Source organism: Manacus candei, unplaced genomic scaffold (assembly GCF_025592945.1).
Source record: "Manacus candei isolate 608988 ecotype Guabito, Panama unplaced genomic scaffold, ASM2559294v1 h1tg000005l, whole genome shotgun sequence".
NCBI lineage: Eukaryota > Metazoa > Chordata > Aves > Passeriformes > Pipridae > Manacus > Manacus candei.
In genome coordinates this window covers 12,198,304-12,220,992 of record NW_026138053.1, presented here as the reverse complement: position 1 = coordinate 12,220,992, position 22,689 = coordinate 12,198,304, and the positions used below count along the sequence as shown (strand labels likewise).

General features: G+C 41.1%; 1 long non-coding RNA gene across 5 annotated transcripts in view; it reads right to left on the bottom strand.

The window, feature by feature from the left end:
- Window positions 1–20,590, bottom strand: part of LOC127480295 (uncharacterized) — a 68,319-nt gene extending 47,729 nt beyond the window's left edge. For all 5 annotated transcript variants that reach the window (XR_007907828.1, XR_007907829.1, XR_007907827.1 and 2 more), the window contains exons 1-2: window positions 19,621–20,590; window positions 9,949–10,074 (exon numbers count right to left, since the gene is read on the bottom strand). This is a non-coding gene — a long non-coding RNA (uncharacterized LOC127480295). The remainder of the gene's footprint in view (window positions 1–9,948; window positions 10,075–19,620) is intronic.
- Window positions 20,591–22,689: the final 2,099 nt, after the last annotated feature.

Here is a 22,689-nt window from a genome sequence, read left to right as displayed (position 1 = left end):
GTTATCCACCTAAGTTTCTGTTCAGTTCTGCTGGTCAGATGCTCCTATACGATATTAATACATCTGGCCAAAAACGCTGTGGGAGAAAGCAGTGCAATTGTTTGCCCAGAGGATATTTTTAAAAACCTGTTGTTGCTTTATACAAGTACCTGACAAACATCTTTACTCTTTGATAGCCATTACTCTTAGAAAAACAATTTCAAAACCATATGCTCAATGTGCTTGAACTAAGGTTTAACTAGCACTGTTCACACAGGGGCATATCAAGGGTTAGGTTTATTTTCTCATGCAAGTATGACAGCCTGGGCTTACTGTAATTTTCTTTAGTTTCATTATACCCACACAGCATTATATAGGATTCTCACAGCGGTTCTTAGTTTATGGTCCATGGATCATTGGTGGTCTACAAGAAATCAGGAAGTGGTGGATGCAACAACTGCACAATTTCTGAGAAAGACCGAAAGCCTAAGCCATGCAAGCACGTTCCAGTGAGCAAACAAAGTGAAGGGGGTGGAATCAAATTAACAAATGAACAATCAAAGCCTATCTGAATTTTTTGTTGGTTTGCAAATGAAAAGCATTGTGGTTAGATGCACAACACAGCCTGGGGATATTTTTTTATGATCTTAAACAGTGGTTAAATACTGCTTTGTGTGTCTGGAAATCTAAAAAGTTAAATGATTTTCATGAGACTCTTTTCTTCTAAACTGGTGTCAGCAATGTCTTCATCACCCTTGCTTGAACTGTGGTGCATCACAACACTGCTCCCTAGAGCTTATTGCAATCCTGTCCCTTACGCTGGCTGACCAAGGGGGTCCTTACTGAGCCCTCCGAGGAGTCCTCTCCCTTCCCATTCTGCCCACGCTGCTCTCCATGCCCACCATGCCTCTCTCCCACAGGCAGAGCCCCTTCCCAGGGGCTTCCAGAGGGCCAGCAAAAGCTGGTACCATGCTGTAATTTATAGGGCTGGCAACCCGAAGAGGTACAGAGCTGTGATTTTCCTCTCTCCTGGTGGACTTCCCAGGGTGGAGAGTGAGATGTGATGGTCTAGTTCCTTCACCTCCAGTGCCTTTTCTAGAAAGAGGTCCAGTTGGGCCCTGGATCTCCATTTGTGTGTGGGTGGGTGTATGGGGCAAGGGGAAATCAGGGGAAGTAACCAATCCCTAAAAATGACTTGGTTAAGTTCTGCTGAGCAGGAGAGGCTCAGCAAACAGCCTGCTTAGCAGTCCCAAATTATGTTGGCTAAGTACACAGTTCAGATGTTTATGAAGGTTTCTTTCTGATGCTTGAAAACTTGCATCTGTGCTTCCAGTTCAAGTTCTCTCAAAAATTTGAACAAAAAGCTTGTGAAGTTCAGCATCCTCCAAATTGCCCCATACAAGTCACTACTGAAACCATATCCAAATGGCTCCCCCCTGCCATACCTTCCACAGAAATGACCTAAACTTTGTCAGGTTCACATGTCCCTAGAGATGATCTCATTTCACTGCTTCAAAAGAGCTTTGGTCTGCACAGCCTGTAGCAGCAAATTTACACTTCAAAAAGCAGACAGCTTTTTCCACATCTTATTCACTTAATGGGTGAGAATGTAAAATTAGTTCCGTTGCTGATGAGGACCTTGAGCCAAATGAAAAGTGTTCATTTGTCAGCACAGACTTACAGCCTGAAACATGATTATATAGCTAATCCAATAATGGGTTTTGATGCTGAGCATTTATTTATATACAGTATGTCTTGTTATCTGTTGATAATCAGGCTCTACAATTTACTCTCTTTTGTGTCATTAGTCATAGCAACATCTTCCAGACATATTACATTTGCGTGTCAACATACAAACACACACAAAACCTTCCTGACCAAAATGCTCTCTTTGCCTCTTTTCCTTGAAACAGCATTTGAATTTGAGCTTTTGTAGTTTAAAATATTAGTAGGAAATTAATCATGTTAGACTGAGAACCCCTCTGCATCTTAGAAGTCTTAATAGATTAAAATTTGAAACATAAATTTTGTTTCCTTATCTATAACATCATATGAACTGATTTATTCTTTTTTTGCCTGATGTGAATACCAGTACTTAATTATCTCAGGTATAAATCTGTATACATTAAATGGCCCCTGTCCTAAAGTATTCCATGTCCTAACGTCAGATGGTATAATAGACTTTGCTACCTATGCAAACACCACTATTTAATGGCTGAAAAGATCCATCTTTTATAGAACAGAAAGTAAGTATAACATGTTAATGTTAATATCAGGCATAGTTCCTACCTCAGGTACATTAAAATTAGTCAAAAAACCAGAAAGCCATTTGTTTGCCTATTCTTTTTCAACTTTCTAACTAATTTCTGTCACTACCTGATACTTTTGCAGTTGTGTGGATGACCATAACTATCTAACACTGAAGTACTGGGACAGTTTACTACTCATTTAAATACAGAACACATGAAATTCAAATATTTAAAATGGGGAGGCATCTTAATAGCTATGCTATAGTAACATTCACAGATATTAAAAAGAAAAAAAAGGCTATGGGAAAGTAAAATCACTCCAGTATTAAGCTGGGAGTTAATTGCAAATGTGGGGCACACCTGCACACTCTGTGAACAATCCTGTAACACCACACAAGGCAATTTCTGTGCTAAAGGATAGCTCTGCCTGTGGAAACACCCAGGAACACCTCTGGAGGTTGGATGAAGTCTTTTCTAAATTTGGCAGTCAGAAACCTTTTAGAAGTAAAGTCATTAAGTAAAATTTACCTCAAAGGATACTGCAAATCAAGGATGCAGATGAGATGATGCATGAGCCAAACTCAGGCTTTGCCACTGCCTCTCTTACAAGCAGGATCAGGCCTCGCTGTGCGCTTTTGTTTAGCTGAAATTTACTCTACAATAAATACTTATATATTGCTGCAACATGATGTTTTATTGGGCTGCACTAGTTTACTAAAAACAGCAGGCTGGTAATAGCAGTGCTTGTGGTTCTGCCTGTAATTCATTTGTGCATGGTAATGCACAGGGAGAGATATGATACAAGATAATAAGGCAAATTAAAAAAACTACTAAAGTCAGTACCTGCAATATATAGTATATTAGGACCATGTTCAGACAGGCTGATTCTTTGGATATCTTTATATTTTGTTTTACCTTGGCAAAGTAATTCATTAGGTATTTGCTTGGGTAAAGAATAAATGAATATAGCATACATTACATCCTCACTTCAGTTGCAGAAACAAATCTTTCCTGTACCCGCCAATGTAATCTTCAGAGTTTGCGTTATATAAAACACCTCAAGAAAAATGCACCTTGGTAAGATTTACACTTTATTACTCTAATGATTCTACAAACACTGCCACAATGTGATGAAAGGCAAAGCAGTCCTGATCTGATTGAGAGCTAATAAAAATCAGTACTGAAAACTGAAAATAGCACCCTTATCATCTTTCTTTCATTTAGACCTGATTACTAGGGGATTATAATGCAATCACAGCTATGTGTGAGAGGTAGCTATGGGAACCAGTTTTAACTGTTTATCTAGCCAAAGATCTTAATTTAAGTTTGAACACTCTGATTCATTTATATGTAAGACACCAAGGAGACAAAATGCAGAAGAAACAGATGCTCACTTGTTCTTTCCATTTAACTTCATAAGCTACCAGCCAATTTGTCTTTCAGGGACAAAATTAATTTCTGATGACAATGTGAGCAAGTAATAAACTGGGAGTTCCTGTCCTGGGAAACTTGTTAAGGCCATGTAATGTTCTGGAGTTATTTAGAAAAAAACAATTTGCTCATAGGCTTGCAGGGACATCTGTAACAGAGTTTTCTTTGTCCCTGTGCTGTTACTCATTTCTGGGGGCTTTATGACACCTTTTCCAGAGGTTGATTTGAAAAAGTTCAAAAGGAAATATATTACCCATTATTTCTTTCCTGTGGGGTATTTTCTTTTTCTTAGTCTGTTCCTTTCCCCCCCCCCCCTTCATATTCACAAATCATGCAAACCTCAACCCACTTGCTTTGCTACTTCCACACAGCCAGAGAAAGTAACCACCAGCCAGGAGGCCTACAAAATTAATCAAAAATTATCTGAGGAAAAGAGTTTGTTGGAAATTTCAAGGTAAGTACACACCTGAAAATATCTGACAGAGCACCGTGAAAATGTCTGTGGCACATTTAGGTGGAAGGAGCTTTGTCCATTAATGCTGTAAACTCTGTTAAGTTACTGTCATGAGCAGGGGAAAAATGCCAAAATGAGGCAGGGAGAGAGAAAAAGAGAGAGAGAGATCTCTTCCTAAGAGCTTGCATTGTCAGTATGGGCTGCAGGTACATGCTCCTGCATCACTTAACCAAAATGTTCTCCATTTTTCAGTATCTTTACTGGCACTATTTCCTCATTTTGGTATTTATTTCACATGTACAGCTCTTTACTCTAGAAACACTTTTCTATTATTTGGCTCATTTATTGGGGTTTTATCCCCACCTGTCTGTCCCTCCACATCTCAGGTTTTCTCTTAGGTAAATTCCTACAGTCTAATATCTGTCCATTAGCACATTTAAAATCACCTCGTCTGCTGTGCTTAACATTCATTTACAGCTTATGTGCTTCACATGAATGTTCCTTTTCCAGCAGTTCTTTTGAAGAAAGTTTAAAGTAAGTTGCAAAATGTTTCTTTTTCATCTAAACAGGGAAACGAATTTAAGAAAGGAAGAGAAGAGCCTGAAGGTCTAGCTCTTTCAAAATTTAAACAGAATTCAAAACACTGTTGGAACACATCTGTCAGAGAAAGCATGAGAGCACCTGCATTTTAAGAATGAATCTCATCCCTAACTCCTTCCTTGATAATAGCTTGCATGAACAGCACCTTTAAACCACATCAATCCCAGATGCTTTCCATCCATCCAGTTATTATTTCCCTTGGCACTGAAGTGCAACTACCTCTAGACTGAAGCTTCTCAGTGATGTGCAGCCTAGTGTGCAGCACCATGTCTCACAACAAGAAGTGATTTAAACTATTCAGCTGAAATTATAAAACAAGGGGAATTTTAAACAAGCAGTTCAAACCCAAGCTCGTCCTGGATACTGCACAGAACAATATTAAGTCTTGATATAGAGACTAGATGGTTTCAAATACAAATTATAAGAATGAACTTTGGATAGAAAAACCCCTAAGATTTGAATGCAAATTTAGAACTTTACCATGGTTCTGTTTGTATTTACATAGCAGGACCTCACCAGCCCACTGCCTGAGCACACAGGTAATGGCCTGGCTCTGTATCTGTAGTTAAGCTGTTTTCTACTACTTTCCTTTACCTTCAGTTAGTTTGCAGTGATCAAGATAGAGCTTCTAGACACAGCCATTCAAGTGTGGTGGCTTGGCCATTAGCTCAGCACCAAAAAGGTGTCACCAGCAAGGACTGCTGCAAACTTCTTACCAGTGGGACTCACAGAAAATTTAAGTTCATTGCTTAAACACCTATTTGCTTTCATACCATCCTTGCCACACAGCTTTGAAGGCTTTTATGCAAAGGCAGGATACATACTGAGGCTATACAGATGAAAACAGAGCATTGACTCATGTTTCAAGAACACAGAGTAAGGAAAGTTCACACACTTCAGAAAAAAAACCCACAACATTTTGCAAATTAAATTAGTGCTTGGGAGAGATGAGATTAGTCAGTGCTCTGGCATCCTCTTTCACAGGGATCTGCAGCAGGGACATGACAGCAGAGCAGTGTTCCTTTGGGGGGGGGCTGATGAAATTTCCCACCAAGACACTCCACAGGTTTGGGACATATTGATTACTGAGGCAAATTTAATAAAAAAGAATGTAAGGATATAAAAGAAAGACTCTGTCAGGAAAGTTTGGGTGGGGAAGGTTTGACTGGTTATTTGTGGAGCTCTGTGACAATTCTGAAAATTTCTGTTGGCCTGCTGGGAAGCACAACAGTCACAATGGGTAAAAAACCAAGCAGTGTTCTGGGCTGCAGGTACGGGAGAGAGATGGTTGAGGGAGGACTACAGTTTATATAATATTAATTGTCCACAAAGCACAGTGTTAATTAACATGCAATTAAAGTAGTAAGTATCCTTACTTAGATTTTAAAAATCCTAAACCAATAATGTGGCTTAGTCATAAAGTATGAATACTGGGAAAATTGAGCATTTCAGTCCACTTCAGAGTATCCAGTTACTCAGAGTATCTGGCAAACTGACTCAGTAAGAGCAGTTTAAGGTAGGGAAGTGCATAAAGGAGAGGGGGTGAAGAGCTGGGCTGGGGCAATTTTGGGAAACCTGTTCCACAGAATCACATCTGCCACTTTATTTCCTGTGAAAGTCTGAGACCTGACTCAATACCACAGTGCAAAATTTCTTAGATATATCTTTTAAAACCCTACAGACCAGGAAGACATTAGTAGAACAATGAAAAAACTTGGCATCTAAATAACTCTATATAGTATTTCCAAAACCAAACAGATATTTTCCACTCTTCCACAAAACTCAATATAATATAATATATTACACATTTTTATGCAGAAAGTCTTACATAACCTGTCTCCATTTCAATGAAGCTGTAAATTTGCGGGTTGGATATCTGACATGCAATTTTGATTAAGTAAAGAAGTGGGAATAGCAGAGCTGGGCTGGAGTCAGGTGAGTCTGAGAAAAGAGGGAGTCTACAGGCCTCTCTAAAAAGCTCTCATCACAAAGTGAACCTATAACATTGCCTTTATTGTACTGAGCCTACAAGCCTAGAGGATGACAAGCTTGTTTAGGGTGGGAGATGTTGAAGCAGGATGCCTGTGCCTCAGCCTGGCTTAGTGTTTTACAGATTGTAACCACTGTATTCCCACAACAACAGAATCAACATGAGCTCCCTCAGCAGTACATTAGGGTCCAGATTGACAACACAAAAAGGAAATGTTTCTTTTAGCTGAAAAAATTAGTGCAAAAAGCATATGTGAGCTGTATGAGAGCAGTGTCACTAATACGCAGTCTTCAGTGAGATGATCCCAGATTGGTTCACCTCTGATCTTGGAGGGCATCAGATTTTGGAAGACCAACAAGTCAGCAGATGCTCATCCTTTCTGCAATGCCCCAGCAGAAACCAGATCTTTGTTTCATGGTGCATAAAGGCTGTGAAATCCATGAAGCCCAGAAATCTCAAGGACTACAAAATAAAACCACTCCTGTGCAGTCCTAATACAGGAAATTCCAGTGTGAGGGAATGTAGCCTCTGTCCAACATACCACAACCAGCAGAAGAATGTGGTTTCAGAGGAAAAAACTTTCAACTGGTTCCTAGTGGGCTTACACATAAGTTGACTCTGTGTTATCGTAATAAGCCCACTGGTCCATTCAGTCATGGCTGTATTTTTGCTGGCCTTGCTGTGAGAGCAGCAGAGCCATGGTGGACAGCCCCATGTGGGCCTGTGAGACCAGGCACAGGGGAGACACGAAAAGGGTGATTTTCTTTTCCTGATGAGCTCAGGGGAGGCAGCCAGTACTGAGAAAGTCTCCCCCTCCGAGTGAAATTCATTAAAACTACTCTGAGGCTCCTTGCTTCTCTCCCTCCTCATGAAGTCAGTAAAAACCATCAGCACCAAACATATTAATTTAAGTAAGTAAAAAATATAAATTGAAGCCTAATGGGTATCATTGAGAAATGGTCTTCAGCATCTCCAGCACCTGGCAAGACTATCAGTTATTACACATGATACTGTCCGTACCTGTCTAATAGCACCCTGACAACTGAGACCTAAGATCCAAACCGTGGAGACCACATGTGGCCTTCAGAGATAACTCTTCTGGAAATGTTGGGGAAAAAAGGGAAAAGACGAGAATTGAACCCTGAACCTGGCATAGCTCCAATAATGACATCTTAGAGCCTACAACTCTCGTCTTTCCTCTGATAAAAAAGTGGCAACAGAATGCAAAAGATGCAAATTTTGGGTCTGAGACTCCCCGTGACATGGTCCAAGCACAGTGGCACTGTGCCCAGGGGCATTGCAAGGTTGGTGGCACAGTGTGCATTAGGGTGCAGGTCACAGTGTCTCCCCTTTCCTTCCCTTCCCTTCCAGTTTATACCTGCCTCTGAGGCACAGAGCAGGGACAGCATGGACACACCTTGTGCTTTGAATTTTTTACTCACAATAGTCCCTTACAGTTCTGTGCCACCTCAGCTGTAGTAAATCTAGTCTTTTAGGTTTAATCATATGATAAATTTTAGCCAGCTATCACAAAAGCAAAATCTCCCCTACACACTTCTTACATCGTGCAGGTGAAAGCTAACAACCTGAGAGCAACTGTTACCAACACATGAAAGCCTGGTTGTTCCAGCTAGATGAAAGGAACCAAACCTGAGACAACTATTTTGTCAACCCTCATGGGGAATCTTGTAAAGCCATCTCCCATCCTGTAACTGCTCTGTGGTTAAATAGTAGCTTCAGTTCTCTGATGTTGCAATCCAGCACCTTTCACAGGCATTAAATTCCCTCTAAATTAATTCTAAGGGAAAAAAAACACCTTTCTGCGCAGAGGTATTTCCATTGCCCAGTTATTTTATATGAATCTGATAACTAGTTTCCTGCTACAGAGATTACATCTTGAATACCTAATGCCAATTTGGAAATTTTTTAGGCAAAACAAAAATAGATCTAAAATACAACACACATAGTTTAGCTAAGTGTAGAACATTAATGCAAGGCATGATTGGAAAAACATCAAATAAATTGGAGGAGGGGACCAGATTCAACGGGTCTCTCTCATGGTTAGTACATACTGTAGCTGGTCATTCAGACATTTCTGGTTCTGAAAGTACATTTCTCTTAGCATAAAAATGTCAGAGTTCAACGATTTAGAAAAACAAGTTAGAGAGAAGGATAGAGTGCAGCCAAAGGATAGCCTTTAACAACCATTTCAAAATGAAATCTAAATATGCTTACATATTAGATAAATGTTGGCTTCCAGGGAAGCTTTACAACACTTTAATTCCATCCTGGACTGGGATATATGGAAATGTTTTGAATTTCCATAAGTCCAGAGCTCTCTGCTAAGCACACCAGCTGATGTTTCTATTCATATAATAGAAGCTATTTTTCCCATGAAGTAACTCACTGGGCTCTCTTTGGCAACTTTCTTTTTTTTTTTCTTTTGAGCTGCAGTACAATTTTATTAATAGGAATATACAATAATTACTCTTTTCATATTCTCATCAGCTACTGATAACTCAACTGCCCTATTTTTTGCTACATGGATTCAAGGATCTACCTTATTTTTAAATGTCAGAGGTTTTTTTCCCCCTCTCATTACTTGAAACTCAGCAAACATAAGGGGTTGCATACAGGTCACACACGTTCAGTTTCGTGCCCCGCCTCCATAGCAAGTTCTCTGGAAGTTTTTCTTATCCTTCATAGCCAAACCAGCAGTGGCCAATCCGTGGTCTATGGCCCATCACACACACCTCATGGACACAACATCTGTAAATCAGACAAATTAAGGCCAGCCTCAGCTTTCCCTAGGCTAAGACATTGTAAGATCAGACCCAGTGAGTTGCCTGAATGGTGCAATGACCCAGGGAAAGTGTGGGTAATCGTACTGCCTACAACAGATGAGGAAAATGCAACCCTGAAGTCATAGAATCACAGAATATGCCAAGTTGGAAGGGACCCAAAAGGACCATTGAGTCCAACCCTTAGCCCTGAATGGGACCATCCACAAGAGTCACACCATGTGCCAGAGTATCGAAGTCAAAATGGTCAGATCTAGCTGTGATTTGCACACACGTGAGAAGAGCAGGCAGGTGCCTGATTCTAAGACATGCTAGGCATCTCTCCTAGTATTTTGTCTTTGTTTATATACAAGTGAAACAAGTAAAAAATCTTGTAAATGGCTACATCAGTCAATGATTCTTAACAAGAAACAATAGATCAAGAAATGCCTCTTGACACTGTACCTTCAGACTTGTGCAGACAACCCGTTTCTCACTGCTGGCCCCTCTCATGCTGTGGCAGGCTCCAGCTCTCACACAGCAGCTGGCAGTGCCCCGTCCTCTCATGCTGTCCCAGAGCTCCTTGGAGACCTGGAAACAAAGAAGCACCGGTTCTTTCCCAGGCAGGACTGCTCAGCTGCTGCTTCCATGGGTGCCAGCAGCTTAACACACAAATTCATCTTGAGGAAAGTAGAGATGTGGAGTCTTCAGGCTGGTAGGTGCAGCCTGCAGTGACCATGGGCACTGGTGATGACAACCTTTTTACACACACAGACTTAGAGTATTAATTTGCAAGCAACAGGGAGAAACAGGGCTGCCAGTCAACCAGTAATATGTTGTAGAGCTGATGCCATTTGTCATATATCAAAAGTCTTATCAAGGGTGTGCCAGCAAAGCCAATTTCACCTCTCATGGTCTTCAAGGCAGCTATCTGAAGAGTTGCATAAGAGGTTGTTTAATTAGTTTACTATAACTTTTCCTTTATATTGCCTTCTTTTTCAGTCTCCATGTTTAAAGTTGAAGGAAATTACATGAAAAAGCAAAAGATAATTAAAGTAGGATTATAGCAAAGAAAGCGGGCACGTTGATTTTAAATGTACTTAAAATTAGGGAGGAACTTGAAGGCCAAAAAAATGTGCCATGGTGCTAAACAATTTTCACAACTTGTCATTGGGTATGATGCCTCTAAGCAAGTCCATCACCGAAGGCTGTCCTCTGTCACTGAACCCAAAACCCTGTACAATGTTTTTGTCTGGTCTAGCTTTCCATGGCTGATGTATTTCAAGACAGGAGGGAGATCTTATTAAAAGAGGAGAGATTAGGAACAGCAAGCACACCTGCTCAGCAAACAGATATGAATCTGGAGAGACACCCTCTCCTGACAAAAGCACATCCTACAGATATGTGTTAAAATGGGTGAGATGACTATTTTAAAAAGTTGAAAAACCATTTGGCTTCTGCAGACTCAAAAGTGATTCCGTGCTGTAACTGCTCATTGGGCAGGGACACATGCAAACCTTTTAGTACGGCTGCCCAAGCACTAGCCCAGGAAGAGTAGCTTTCACAATTTGGCAAGTGGATGTGGAGATAATCATGTGGATGTGGGCCTTGACCTCTCTGCTAGACCAGATAATAGAGCAAAAAAAGAGGAAGATGGCAAGGAGATACTTGATCTCTTTGGGTAATTGTGACTTGCAGTTTGTTATCACACTCAAGTTGAACATCAACAGGTTTGGGGTTTTTTTGTGAATTTTTAAGGAAAATTGATAACATCAGCAGTCAGCTATCTCCTATTGCCATGCTCTTGGTTCCTAACACAACTAATAATTCAGCCCTGATATACTCCCTATGATCACTTTGGGCCAAGGTCTGGGCTAACAGAAAATGATTGCAAAAGAAGGCAACTGAGAAGAGGTTGTCTTGGGCCATAGCACTAACTTTCTGTACAGCTGAAAACACACACTATCGATATGGTGTTGCCCTCTGTATTCCCCCTGCTGCCAAGGACTGTGACTACACACTGCCAAGGACAGCGACTACTCTGGCCAGGTGGCTTGCTCCCTGGATGCAGGTACCTGCTCACATCAGCCCTTGCATTCTCTCCAGTGTCAGGGAGAGGTTCCTGCACCTTTGAAAGACTGAAGTGGATACCTCATTAGGCCTTGATTATCCTCAAGCAATTGCTTAGATTTCTGCCCTATTACCAATCTGCCTTTTTTAGCAGGGGTCATGGAATGGGCAGTGGCTGTCTTGTCTTCGTTATAATGCATCATTTGAAACTTTTCAATTAAGCTTCAGATCAGGCCACAGTACTGAGACCACTTTAACGAGGGTGAGTAATGACCTTGTGCTGCACGTGATTTCTGGCACACCATCAGTTTTAATTCTTCTTGATCTTACTGTAACCCTTTGATACTTTGGATCAAGGGTTCTCTTGAAATGCTTTAAGCACATTGTAGGACTTTCAGGGACTGTTCTGACATGGTTTCTATCCTACTTGTCTCAATGTAACCAGACTGTCACCTGTAAGTTTTCCATATAAATTCAAATTGCCAAAGATTAAAAGGGAGCTGAAAATCTGGCCTGTGTTCAGAACCGGGGAAATCTGGTGTGGGTCCCCAGAGTGAGCAAATCTAAGGAGGATTCTGCTACGAGAGCAAGGTAACCCCTTTGATGTGCCATGCCCAAGTACAGCAATGCTATGATTAGAACAGAAAGCTACATTATGCTGGAGTAGTGAATTTAATAAGAACTACTGAGAGAGAGACTTCCAGAAATTTAGACTTCCCAGTTAATACCCATCTTTACATTACATATAGGTCAAAATAAAACTATGTGGTTTAAAACACAGCATAGACCCTCATCCAGTTAAGCCAGTAATAGAAATAACATTGATATCAGCAGGATAAAGGTCTCACCTTTGAATTAAGGGCTATTTGAACCCAGATCCAAACCCAAGCCTCATAGCTGGAATCAATTTCTAAACAGGCTGTGTGTGGACAAAGAAGATTAGCCTTGGTATTTTCAAGGTGCTTTCCCAAGTCTTGGAGTCTAATGAACCTGGCTTCCTTCTCTTGGGAGAAGGAACAGCATCTAACTACAAAATTAATCTCAGAAAGAATTTTCCAGAAGCCCCTTGGCTTCTCCAAGGTTTGTAGGCTCCCAACAGCTGACACAAAACCTCCATGAGCATGAGTCAATGAAACAGGTACAGGTTTGTTAATAAAAACCCATATAATGCTTCTCATACAAACTCACGTAAAACTCATATAATGCTTTTAGGTATGAATGCTTCACAATGTCTGGATGCAAAAATCCTCAAAACACAGAGTCCTTTTCAATAGGAGCAGTTGGTTCCTACTAACAGCATGAGACCAAGCACCAAATGTCCTGAGGGGCCAGACTCAGCATCCACAAGGGAGAGAAGCAGCTACAAGCCTCAATCCCAAACCATGTAGTACCACCAACTTACCTATTGAGGAGACAGTGAGAATGGGGCTGCAGCCTATGCCTCGCAGGCAGGTATGTGGGAGCCTGCGCTGTTTGGCCCATGGCCCTGGTCTGTCGTAGGGACTGTGCTTGCTGAGCTTGCCAGAGGGGTGTGAATTTTTAGGTAGCTGTTGTCATCTGAAGTCTTCCCTTCAGACATCCCAAAAGCTCCTCTCCTGGCTTACAAGGCACGTCCTGGCCTGTTACCCTGGGGCAGGCTGATTTACGTCTGAGAAAGTCTCACAGGCTGCCTACAAACAGAGCAAAGCAATGAGATGTTTAACAGTTCCCCTCCTGGCACAGTTTAGACATTGTCACCCTTAAAAGCAATGGACTGAGCTACTTAAAAGCAATAACTCCCTGTCCTTTTTTTTTTTTTTTTTTTAATTCTTGAAGCTCCTCTTACATGCAGCATGAGCGGTGTTTATCTGCAAGGGTAACAGAGAAATTCATGAGTTTTATTGCAGTTGGATGGTACTACCAGGGAAGTGAAAAAGCTTTCAAACTTGCTATCTATCACTTGATATATGCAGGAGTTGATTTTTATTGATATGCCTCTAGTCACCAACTGAAATGGTTTGTCTTTCATTATACCCTTTATAGGAGGCCTTTTTCACTGCATTTGCCTGGTGGCTTCTCCAGAGCCGGTAACATTGAACAAAACTCATTTCCCAAACCAAGCTTATTGGATAGAATATACATTTTTTTCCTCGGTTGTAGCAAGCAGAAAATGCTCTCATCTGACACTTTCTTGGCTGCCAGGAGAGCAGATCAGTGGTACCATCAGTGTCCTACAATAGCATGCACAGAAAAGAGGTGAGGGAACCCAATGGATTTCACTCTAGACAAAATTATCATCACTATGTCAGGACTGACTTCTTTGTTAGCCTAACAGGGTCACACCTATTAGCATGAAAAAAGGCAGGGGTCATTTAACACAACCCTATTCACTGTGCACTGGAAACACACCTTCCAGCTCCTGCGAGTCTTAACAAAGCTGCAAAGAGCAAATCACAGCAGTGTGCTGTATGCCCGTTTCAGGTCCTCAAGGCAGCAATTATAGAAAACGGTTGTGTTATTGCCACATTTCAAAGTCAGAGTATGGCCACACTAATGTGTGGCTCTAAACCCAGCAGAGCTTGATCTATTAAACGCATAAAGCAGTCTGTGTGTCAGAGGAGTCTGGCCTAATCAGGGGACAGAAACCACAAACTTCCAAATTCAAAACGCAGATTTCTTTGGCTATTTGACCAACGCTTCAGAGCACATCTATACATTTTAAATTTCACAGTCTAATAGGAATACATAGTAATGCTCCTTTCAGAGGTGTTGCATTGATTAATAAGCTTGTCACCGAGGATGGAAATTGCTACATAAGTGTTAAGCACTGTTAACTAACAAAAGAGAATTCCATACATTCTGGTGGAATCAAGAGAACTTCAGCAAAAATTATTAGTTTAATTTACGTTTGTACTCTGTCTGACAACAGTGATCAAGCTGGAGAAAGTTATTTCAAATGCTAGTTATGCTCCATGCCTGCAGAAAAAATTAAAGCAAAAATTCTGGCTCACAGGATAGAATTGTGCCTGCTGAAAAATCTTTAATTTCTGAAATATATAGACAGCACAAAAAATATTTCTCTCATCAAATTTGCACACACTCCAGTAATATTTAGCTTAATAATTGTTCAAAGAGGAGTAGTATTGATGAATTTAAAGTACAGAACAACACTCTGCAGGGAAACTGCTAATGCTTTCCATTTCAGCTGCATGTCCTCATTAAGGACTCAGGCTTCTTGGCAAACTAGTGTACATCTGTTTTAGGCACTTCTAGCTCAGTTTTTCTATGATTCACCTTCAATGCCACATCACCAATGACAAATACTATGGACCACCTGAGACTTTCCTGGCACAGGAACTGGTACTGATTTTAGATTTTCAGAAGTCAAACTACAGTTTTCCTCAAATAAACTCTGTATTTCTAGATTGTATCATCCTTTCTGTGAATACTTCTTGTGACAGAGTTTGTGATTAGAAACTACATCCTTAAACTCACCTTTCTATGCCTTTGCCATAAACCCATGGTTTCTCTTGATGAGATTTGTACATAAATACACAAAAACAGTTGACCAAGACTGGAGTCTTCTGCCTCCAGGACTTCCAGAGAAGAGGCCTGCTGAGTTTGTGAGCTAGCAGATGGGAGGCTGCAAGAGTCTCAAGAACATAGGATAGTTCTCTGATGCTGGCCTGCTCTGTGATGAATCAAATCATTTTACCTCCAGATCTTTTACCTTTTTGTTTCTTCTGGGCGCCAAGGCTGTCTCTGAATTTATGTTGGTGCTGCGCTTCCCAGCACAATGGGGTTTGAATGGCTCTATGTGCTGTTAGAGTATGGCTTTCTCTCTGTTTCCTTTGTTCTAACCAACCATTTAGAGATGGAGAGAGATTTATCTCTCCTTTCATTACATTTCTATGGAAAGAAAAAAGCAAAAAAACCCCTAACAGCATAACTACTTGACTTATTTGTACACGCCCATTATGTTGAGGGATGTGCTGTGCATGTACTGTGCATTGCTGAAAATGTAAGGTAGCTGTGAAACATGATGTTCTTGTGCTTACCAGCCCTTTGCCTTTAAAAGAAGATCTGGAGCCTAAACAGGCAGCTTTAAGAACTCTCCTGACTCAGTTGTAATCAAGATACCATCTACTTAAATAAGCATTTGTACTCCAAGTGATTTTAGGAGATGAATTACTGATCTTATTACCATAGTGAATACCCTTGAGGCAATGCACAGGCCAACAGAATATTGCTTTCTGCTGGTACAGTACCCATTTCCAGGAGAACTCTAGGAGTATTTCTAACCATGTGGTAATAATAAAAGATTTGCTTAGACTATATTTGCCAGAAAGGCCTATTTGCAGAGGGGGCTTTTAAATCTTTGACATTGTTCATGGGAAACAGCTTGTCAGATATGAAAATATTCCTACCAGCTCCTGTATATCCGCCTTACTACCAGGGAAAAGACATTTTCAGGTGGCATAGCTCAGTGCCAAGCAGAGAAAGTTTTCAGGTGACATGATGAGTGGCAGAGCAACATTACCTGGATAGGCAAAAGCACTTCTTGCCCGCCAGCAGAGGTGCAGCATGCAGTGTCCTTTGAGGACAGTCGCCTTTACATGCACAGCTCTGTGTCCAGGCAGGCAGCAGGAGCCAGAGGACAGGGAGTGACAGCATGTGGGAGGCCTCCAGCTCAAGCACACTCCATTTATTTATCACTGAACCATCATCTGGTCAACAGGAAAAGTTGATAAAACTGTTGCCTCCAGGGCTCCGTTCTCCTTGGGAATAATGAAAAGGTGAAGCTGGTTAAGGTCAGTGCACAGGAGGCCCTATTGAAGGTGGGAGCAGGTTGGCCATGAATTACTGAGCATCATCTGGCATCACAGATAAGCAGAACGGGTAAAAGACTAGGCAGGCTCTACAATAAGGGATGGATTTAATTAACAATTGCACAGAGGGAGCAGACCGTAGCATTCTGGCATGAGGACATTCTACATCTGACAGTTGCTTAAAGAGACAGGGAGCACCCTATTATAAAAAATATATTACTCCTCGATGTATTTTAAAAATTACACAAGAAACAATAACATATTGTATTACCCCTTCTCTCCAGAGCTGCCTGGTTACACCAGCACTGAGCACTGCAGGCTCTCTGCAGATATTCTGCACTGGGGCCTATTTAAAAACATCAGTCCAAACTTGGTTGCAAAAGTACAACACTGCTGAAGTCAGAGGGTTGTGCAGATGTAACTAAAGGCAGATGTTGATCCATATTAACTAAACTATTAAATACATCAATCTTACCCAACCATCTGACGCCTTGTCCTACTTCCCAATATTTTGTTTCCCAAAAGTTTATTTAAATTCAGCCAGCTGAGAATTTGCAAGCTTCTGGTAACCCCTTTTTTCTAATTTCTTGCTTCCCCCTTCCCCCTTTTAAAGTTATTACTTTAATGTTAAGTGAATCTTCTCATTATTTTGAAAGTTCAAGATGATCATCATTGCACAGTTCTAGCTGTTCCACTCTTCAGCTGGTAAAAAACAACAACAACAAAACACCCAAGGAAAGAAGCTGAAACAAACCAGAGTTCAATTCTTATTTCTTTTCACATATGTGTTAGCAAAACAATTAATTAATGCACGAGCTCCTTAATTTGTGTCTGCGTTCAAAGAAATGCAGACAACTGACTTTCATGACCCCAGCCTCAGTCCCAGCAGGTGTTTAACCACATCCCACAATCAGTGCAGCTCAGCTCCAGTGGATGGACTCTCTACTCAGGGAGCCAAGCATGGGACACACCATTGCTAAAATGAACATACACAGAAAACAGAAAAATATATCCCTCAACACACCTGCTTGAGTATAAATAACCTCTGTCCTTCATTTACCTAAATAAAGCATTGCCCAGTCATTGGAAACAATAAATGAGGGAGGGAAATTATTTACTAATCAATCTACAGGAAAAAGGACTGTCCTAGTTAGGACAGCTGAGATCAGTTCATCATGGTGGGTGTAACCCAAAACTGTATTCTATAGCCTTCCATGTCATTTCCCAGAAACTAGACTATTGTTGTCAATAGACTATTCGCACCCTCTGCCCATAGAGCATGGTGGGTGTAACCCAAAACTGTATTCTATAGCATTCCATGTCATTTCCCAGAAACTAGACTATTGTTGTCAATAGACTATTCGCACCCTCTACCCATAGAGCCTGACTCCTCAGGCTATAAACTAGGTGTTAAGAGGCCTGTGAGATAGAAGGATGTTTCTGTCCTCACACCCTTTGTGAACTCCCCGCCCTGAGGGGAGTACCAAGCATTCCTGCCTGAACTGGAGGATATATAATCTTGGAGTTTTGGAACATTTTTTCAACCCACTCGTGGGATCCAGAGGACGGCTGCATCTCATCGCTCTCAACCAGACTTAGACCACCACTGGACTGCGATCACCAGTTCTGGCCAGACTGCAGCAGCTCTCCCACCAGCAGGTTCTTCCCCTCTCCCTTTACTTTGGACTCAAACAGGGCCCAAGGAACACCACTTTGTTCAGGCCCCAGGGTACTGGGTTATACATTTGGGTTTTTGTGGGTTGAGACCAATTGTTTGTTTGTATTATTGTACTTACTGTATTATTTTAATAAATTGTTATTCTGACTTATAATCTCTCCTTTGAGTTGGGTTCATTCCCCCTGCTGGTTAACTTTTAAACCAGCACAAGGACACATAGAGTTCAGAGCTTCCCTGGTAGTGCAGGTAATGGTGGTAATGCAACTGATTTCCTATGTTTATTACACCAGCTTTGAGACCATACAATATGACTTATTCTGGACCTTTTCACCAATGACAAACAAAACTCACCACTGTATCCTTGTCCTTTTCTAAATACTTTTGTTTACTAGAGCCCATCCTAGGGCTTTAGAAGTAAATTGCTTTTTCTGAATCATATTTAAAAATCAGTGCTCTAAACTGTACTCAAAAAAAAATGGCCATAGAAAAGGTGTGACTTGAATGCATAAGAATTTTTTGAATGAATAGAGCCCTTAATATTTAGTTTTGCCTAATGAAGTAAGTCATGAATGTAAAAGGATTACTATTCCCGTAACATTCAATTCACAGACACAAAGTGTAATTCATGGAACCTGGCTTTAATTTTTTTTCATATAAATAATTAATGCTGCATTTAAAGCATGTTCAAATGTCTTATTTCTTAATCAGCTAATTTGACTGAGAAACAAAGATGCCTTTATTTTCATTTTCCTTGACTAGAGTCACTGTAGTAAAAGGTCCCCTCTAGCTTTGGCCTTCACTCTCAAGTTTGCTGCTGCCAATTAGTTTTCTAAAGTTACTATTTTACAAAATGTTTCTCACTTTTTAAAAAATGTAATTGAATGTCTGTACATCACAGACTTTCTTGTGTGCAGACACAGGGTGTTAAACATTCTTTGGGTTGACTTGGGTCAGCTTTAAAAAAATCTCAGACACTGAAACTTGAGAAGCAGTCGTGTGCTAGTGTTTTCTCCACATCCTGTTAAGTATTAAGTGGTTATTTAAAATAGAGTTGTTATACTCAGCAACTGACTTAAAGTGCTTGATATAGTTTACAAGACGATTAATTAAATGAGAGCATAGCATGTGATGCACATGTATTTCCATAATTATTCACATTGGCCTATAGTTGCCCTTTAATTTTCATACTAATTAAAGTAACACATTGAACTGCAAATTGTAAATGGCTGCATTTCTCAGTAGATGTTAACACTGATGTAAGCTGAATGGCGAATAAAAAACCCCAAGAATTAAGCAGAGTGTTTTTTGACTCTGATCCATTCAAGTTTCCCTACTCATTCCATTACTGGACCATGTCCACATTTTAACAAGACTGCATTTTTTCTGTGTTTTCAGCTCCATATTTTTCTGTGTGTGTATTTTTTTGTGTTGTGGTGTCCGGTTAGTTGGTTTTCATCTGATACAATAGAGCAGTTATCCAGGGTTCACAGTTACAGATTAGGTTTTTTAAGTGGTGGTGGGACTGAGGTTTGTAATCTGATGGGCAGAAAGAAAGAAAACCTATTTCACCAGTAGTTTTACCTCTTAATTACATCTGACCTATTATCCTCCTTGATTCTTGTTCAAATCTTGACACGGCTGACTTGGAACCTGAAATGCAAACCAGAGGGCTGCATTTTAAGGTTGCATCAAGGAAGGGGGAAGTTACTCCCTAGAACATTTACTGGGATTCGGAAAAGAGAAGAAACAGATAGGAACAATTATCCCGTGGCTCACATGGCTGCTGGCATTTCAACTTGACATGTGCCCTGATGGGGACCACTGCATCCTCCTCAAGCAGTCTCTAGCATGTAATGGACATATGGTAATTGCTATTGAATGAGAAGTAACCTTGGACTATAGGCATATGAAAGACACCTTTAAAAAAAAATCCCTGACAAAAAACCCCTCTGTCAGGGCCAACAGCTCAAAAATTAACAACTAATCACTCCTTTCAATGTGTCCTCCATCTAATTGCTTCCATGATGAGGTTGGTGGGTTTTTTTTTTCCTTTCAGAAATGAGCATTATAAAAGATTTCTTTTTAATTTAAAATGAAAAATTCCTCCACTCCCAGGTGACCTATCCAAGAGAAATAATAATAAGCACTCGATTGCTCAGAGAGCATCAGTTCTCACACATATTACAAGGCTGAGTGTTCATGCTCCCTTACACCCCCCCACCCTGCTCCCTTTCTGTGGCGTGTCCTATCTCCAGATCCTAACTTGGCTTGGCCCAAGATCTTATTTGTTAAAATTAATTTTCAGATCAGGCTGGAGTCAATGTACTTGGCAAGGAGGAGAGGAACCAAGACTGCAAGGAAGGGAACAGCTTCGAGAGGCAAAGAGGGAAGCTGTAGCCCAAGCAGAGGTTTTTGTGGAGTGAAATGGGCCACAGCAGCACTGCAGCAGGACACAGCAGCAGAGCCAGGTTTGCTCCCAGTTTTGTCACAGCTGTCTTGAGCACTGTGCTGTCCCCAAGTCCCCCACACAAAGACTTCCCCTACATCTGCCCCCAGCCTGCCCGGGCTGCAGCCCGTCAGAGCTGAGCTCCTGCTCCTGCCTTGGTGGGGGCACCCCAATGTGACTGTTCCCATAATATTCTTTATTTCAGCAAAAGTCTTCTGAAGTTCAGCCGTGGCAATGCTGAACAGCTATATATTGCAAAATGAATGGAGTCGCGCTGAGGGAAGACTGATAGACTATGGTAATAATGCAAGACCTTTTTTTCCCCTCATAAACCAAATTTCCCATACTTTTCTGGAAGATTAATTTAGATTTAGGGAGGTTTCAACTGAGGTACTGGAAAAAAGATTCTAAATGCAAGGTTGGTTTCTATCTGACCTTAACTACTAGCTACCACTGCTCCAGTACATTTATATATAAAATCTACAGGCACTTCAGCTTAATTACCTAAGGATTCTATAAAAAAATGCCTTTAAAATATTTTAATTGCAAATCTAGGCTTTCTGAGGGCTACACAACAGTGGTATCATCCATTGACTAATTAACCGTGTATTTGAGGAAAAAAATAAAATAACTCTCAGCTACATGGACACAGTTCTGCTTGTCTTAAGTAGATGATGCATGTAAATGTGCACATCCAGAATTAAGTAGTAATTTGAGTTTGTTGGATTTTGTTTTCCCTTTGAGACTGGTTGCTGTAAATGCAACACTAGATTTATTTTCAAGTTTACCCTCAAACTCTATTGTAAGAAAGAAGGGATTATAAAGGGGAAAAAAAATCCTAGAAGAAGAAGCTCTTGAAGCTTTCTGATTCCTATGACACAAAAGGACTGCTATGTTTCCAGGTGGGAGGTTCAGTTGACTCTTCCATTTGCACACAAATCTCCCCCTCAGTCCCGTAACTTTCATTTGCACTCACCTCCTAAATACAGAGTGGACTCCCTCTGTTTTCATCCTGCAGATTGGCTCAGATGGGACATGGCTGGAGAGGCACAGTCAGGTGATGTCAGTTGCTGGCAGGGCAGTTTGCTTTGCAGAGTGCTCAGCTAACACCACAGCCCCAGTGGGACCACAGAGCAAGGATGAATAAAAGCAGGGCTGCTTCAGCTGAGCAGGGTGCTGGCCATCCAGGAAGGGTGCTTACATGAAAGCCAAGGACCTGGGAAGTCTTTCATCTTTCCAAAATCAAACCCTTTTTACATAGACTCATGACAGCTGGTTATGATGAGCAAATTAAAACTAATTCAAAAGTTACTCTTGGGCACAATTGTCAGGCTTTCATTCAGGAAACTCTCTAAACAAGCACTTAAATTTAAGCAGGTGCCTAAATCCCACTGAACACAGTAGGATTTATACACCTGTTTTAGTGCTTTCCTGGGCAGTGATGGCCCTCAGCAAGTGGTATGTCACATCCCAAGAGTTACAAAGTCCAGGTGTCTTATTTTCATGCAGGCTTAATTGCCAGTGCCCAGCCAGCACTGGAATCACACCACCCCTAACCAGATTTTTATTTTAGTGCATATCCTGTCGTACTGCAAACCTGCCACAGCCCCACAGGCAGCTCTCCTGCTAACGAGCTGCAGCACAGAAATCTGAGCATGAGAACCATCTAAGAAGGTTCACAATCACAAACTGCCACTATGGATAGCAATGCTGTTCTTTCAAGCCATGAATAGCACATTGAGCCATTCCTTGAAGTTGCAGCTGGGGCTTTTTTCCCCTTATTCTTCTGAAGACCATCACTGCGGTCCTGGCACTGCAGGGACAGCACTGGGAGCCCCAGTGCCAGAAGTCCTCTCCTACCGCAGAAGCAGAGTGTGGTGAGGGTGCACATTTGTGGTAATCTCCCTTTTACAAGATACAGATGAGCCTGCTCAGTGGCAAAATTAGCATGCTGGGAACAGCTCTTCTCACCCTAGAGTGGTAAACTGCAGAGCTGGTAGGAGGAGAAGGGAAAGGAAAACAGGAGGTTGGCAATATGATGAGTAGGGTGAACCTAGGCAAGACACAAAGTTGAAAAGCAGCAAGCATTTTCAATGAAAACCCTCCATGTTTCATAAACTTTGAGTCATTCTTGTTGCTTAATTGAAAAGCAAACTCGAATTTTCATTTCTCCTTCTTCACTGGCAACAGGAGGATGGGAAAGG